Below are 4,897 nucleotides of genomic sequence, written 5' to 3' on the forward strand. Positions count from 1 at the left end.
TTTTTAATATGATTGTATATGTATAGCTTGTATCAAATTGCTTTCTGTTTTGGGGAGGGTGGAGGAAAAGGAGGGAGAGAAAACATAGAACTCAAAATATTAAGGAAATGAATGTTGAAAACTAAAATTAAACAAATGAACAAAAGGGTAAATACATAAATTAAATAAATGGATTAATGAATAGATAGATGGAAAGAGAGATAAATAAATGATTCTTAAAAGTCCTCTATCTCTTTGTCAGCATTGTCTCTTTTTTCCTCCTGAAGTTCTATACTAAGTTTTGTTGCAAAGCTGATTGTTGCTTGTAATTCTACCTCCTTTGACTCTGGAATAACATAATCCAAACCTTCTGATCCTTTATATAGAAGCTACTATATATTGTGTTATCCTTACAGTGGTTACATCATACTTGAGTTGTTTCTCTCTGGTGGCTTGCAATATTTTCTTCTTGACCTGGAATTCTGGAATTTGGCTATGATCTTTCATTTTGGATTCTCACTTGGGAGGTTTCTTTCAATTTCAATTTTACCTTCTGGTTGTAGGTTATAATGGGAGGATTCCTACATAATATCTTGAAAGATGATGTTTAGGCTATTTTTTTAGATCCTGGCTCCCAGGTAGTGCAGTGATTTTAAAATTCTCTCTCCTGGGCCTCCAGTCTCTTGTTTTCCCAATGACATATTTCATATTCTTATATTTTTTCGTTATTAAAAAAATTCTTTCTTGATTTCTGGGAATCATCAAATTGTATTCACTAGATTCTCATTTTTAAGGAACTAATTTCTTGAGTGAGCTCTTGGACTTGCTTTTCCATTTGACAAATGTTGCTTTTTTTATTTTTGGTCTTTATTACTTTGTTGTTGTTGTTGTTTTCTTTTAGTTTACAAGTTTCACTTCCACAATTCCTTCAGTTTAAAATTTTTTCTCCCCCCCTCCCCTGGTGGCATACATTCAAGTATAGGATCTGCAAATACTGTCACATTAGACATTAATCAGGTTATAAAGAAGGAGTGTATCAGATGGAATGAACAATGGGAAAGAGGAAACAAAACTAAACAAGAAAAAGAAAAAGAACGGGTAGTTTGCTTCAATCTGGATAAAAAAACTCAGTTCTTTCTATTTCTTTCTCTGGATGTAGACATTGCTCTCCATCATGAGTCTTTTAGAGTTGACTTATAACTCTCCATTGCTGAGAAGAGTCCAGTCTATCAAAGATGGTATTCACACATACATTGTGTCCGTAATTGTGCACACATTTCACCTGGATCTACTCTTCTCATTCAACATCAGTTTATATAAGCCTCTCCTGGTCAATATAAAGTTCATATGCTCCTTGTTTCTTATAGAACAATAGTATTCCATTAGATGCATATAACACAAATTGTACAGCCATTCCCAAATTGATGGGCATCCCCTTAATTTCCAATTCTTTACCATCACAAAAAAAGCTATTATAAATATTTTTTTGGAAATATGGGTCTTCCTTCCACTTCTATGATATCTTTGGGATACAGCCTGAGAAGTAATGGGTGACTCAATAATGCTGGGACAAATTATTTATAGCACTTTGAGCATAATTCCAGAGTGCTCTCCAGAATGCTTGGATCAGTTCACAAATCCACCAGCAATGCATTAGTGTTCTAATTTGTCCACATCCTCTCCAGCATCTGTCATTTTCCTGTTTTGTCATCTTAGCCAATCTGACTGTTGAGAGGTGGTACCTCAGAGTTATCTTGATTTTCATTTCTCAAATCAATAGTAATTTAGAACATTTTTTTTCATATGCTTATAGATATCTTTAAATTCTTCCTCTGAAAACTGCCTGTTCATGTACTGTGACCATTTATAAATTGGGTAATGACTTGTATTCTTATAGATTTGACTCAGTTCTCTGTATATTTTAGAAATGATTCCTTTATTAGACATAGTTTGTAAAAATTCTTTCCCAATTTTCCACTTCCCTCTTAATCTTGGTTGCATTGGCTTTGTTTGTACAGAAGCTTTTCAATTTAATGTAATCAGAATTATCCATTTTGCATTTTATAGTGGTCTCTAATACCATTTTTTAGTTTACTTTTTTAGTTAAAATTATAGTCTCAAAAGTTCAAAAGGCAATTGACTTTTACTACAGCCCTCATCATTTTTCTCACTTTTTTTTGTTATTTATTAATTTGTTTGTTTGTTGGTTTGTTTTTTTTTTCTAGTTTTAGTTTAAAAGATTCAGTTCCACAATTCCTTGAGTTTCAAATTTTCTCTCCCTCCCCACCCCTCCACCCCTATTATGGCATACAATCAAGTATAGGATCTGCAAATACTTTCACATTAGACATTAGTCAGGGCATAAAGAAGGACTGCACTAGATGAAATGAACAATGGGAAAGAGGAAATAAAATGAAAAAAACAAAAACAAAAAGAGCAGGTAGTTTGCTTCAAACTAGATTGAATCTCAGTTCTTTCTAGTTCTTTCTCTGGATGTAGATATCTCTCTCCATCATGTGTCTTTTGGGGTTGACATATAACTCTGCATTGCTGAGAAAAGTCCAGTTTATCAAAGTTGTTCGTCAAACATATGTTGGTAACTGTACAAATTTCTCCATGTTATACTCTTATCACTCAGTATGAGTTTGTATAAGCTTCTCCAGGTAAATATTAAGTCCATCTGCCCTTCCTTTCTTATAACAAAAAGCATCCCATTACATGCATATAACACAACTTGTTTAGTCATTCCCCAATCGATGGGCACCCCCTTAATTACCAAGTCTTTGCTACCACAAAAATAGCTGCTATAAATATTTTTGTACATATGGGTCTTCATCCCACTTCTATTATCTCTTTGGGATACAACCCTTGAAGTGAAATTGCTTATTAAAAAGTTATGAAATCATTTATAGCCCTTTGGCCATAATTCCAGATTGCTCTCCAGAATGGTTGGATGAGTTCACAACTCAACCAGCAATGCATTAGTGTTATAATTTGCCCACATCCTCTCCAGCATTTGTAATTTTCCTGTTTTGTCATCTTAGCCAATCTGACTGGTGAGATGTGGTACTTCACAGTTGTTCTTATTGGCATTTTTCTAATCAATAGTGATTTAGAGCATTTTATCATATGGTTATAGATATCTTTATTTTTTTCCTCTGAAAACTTCCTGTTCATATGCTTTGACCATTTATCAATTGGGGAATGACCCAATTTCTAATACATTTGGCACAGTTCTCTGTATATTTTTTTAATAGTTTTTTTTTTAAGCAATCGGGGTTAATTCACTTGCTCAGGGTGACATGGCCAGTTATTTCTGGGTGTGGTGCTGAGTGGCTGAGCCTAGGATTTGATCTCCAGGTCATCCCAACCCTAGTGCAGGTGCTCTTACTCGCTGAGCCACCTGGCCGCCCCTAAGCAATTGAGGTTAAGTAACTTGCTCAAGGTTACACGGCCAGGTGTTTCTGGGTGGGTGCGAAGTGTCTGAGCCTGGGATTCAATCTCCAGGTCATCCTGACACTGGAGCCGGTGCTCTTAATAGCTGTGATACCTGGCTGCCCCGGATTCTCTGTATATTTTAGAAATGAGTCCTTTATCAGAGACATAGGTTGTAAAAATTCTTTCCTAATTTTCCACTTTCCTCCTAATCTTGGTTACATTGGTTTTGTTTGTACAGAATCTTTTCAATTTAATGTAATCAAAATAATCCATTTTGCATTTTGTAATGCTCTCTAATTCTTGTTTGGTCATAAAGTCTTCCCCTCTCCACATATCTGACAGGTAAACTATTCTTTGCTTTCCCAGATCATTTACAGTATCAGCCTTTATACCTACATCATGGACCCATTTAGACTTGATTTTACTATATGGTGTTAGATAATGGTCTATGCCCAATTTCTACCATATGATATTCCAGCTGTAGTTTTACGTATTAATTCAATACTTTTCTTAATTTCCATTTTATTAATCTCTCCTTTGGTGTTCATTATTTCTAATTTAGTTTTTAATTGGGGATTTTCAATTTGTTATTTTTCAATTTTTTTTTATTGCATGCACAATTTACTGACCTCCATTTTCTCTAATGTATACATGTATGCATTCAGGGATATAAAATTTCCCATAAGAATTGCCTTTGCTGCATCCCAAAAGTTGTGTTATGTTGTCTCATTACTGTCATTCCCTTGAAAGAAGTTACTGATTGTTGCTAGAATTTCTCATTTGACCCACTCATTCTTTAGGATTAAATTAATTTTCAATTAGTTTTTAGTCTATCTTTCCCTGGCCCTTTTTTGCAAATTATTTTTATTGCATCATGATCCAAAAAGGATGCATTTAATATTTCTTCCTTTCTACATTGAGTTGTGAGGTATTTATGCCCTAGTACATAGTTGACTTTTGAGTATGTGCCATGAACTGCTGAAAAGAAAGTATATTCCTTTTTATGCCCATTCAGTTTTCTCCAGAGATCTATCATGTCTAGCATCTTTAAAATTATATTCGCCTCCTTCACTTCTTTCTTGTTTATTTTGAGTTTAGATTTATCAAGTTCAGAAAGGGAGAGATTAACCTCCCCCAATAGTACAGTTTTGCTATCTATTTCTTCCTCTAATCCCCTTAAACTCTTCTCTAGGAATTTGGGAGATATACCACTTGGTGCATATATGTTAAGTAATGATATTGCTTCATTCTCAATGGTGCCTTTAGCAGGATATAATTTCCTTCCTTATCTCTTTTAATTAGATTTGTTTTTGCTTTGTCTGAGATAAGGATTTCTAGCCCGGCTTTTTTTTTACTTTAATTGAAGCATAATATATTCTATTCCAGCCTTTTACCTTTACCCTGGCTCGATCCCTTTGTTTCAAATGTGTTTCTTATCAACAGCATATTGTAGGATTATGGTTTTTAATCCATTCTCCTA

Source organism: Petaurus breviceps, unplaced genomic scaffold (genome assembly GCF_028583685.1).
Source record: "Petaurus breviceps papuanus isolate PSGF00001 unplaced genomic scaffold, PetGlider_PUasm1.0 213, whole genome shotgun sequence".
In the NCBI taxonomy this organism is placed as follows: Eukaryota; Metazoa; Chordata; class Mammalia; order Diprotodontia; family Petauridae; genus Petaurus; species Petaurus breviceps.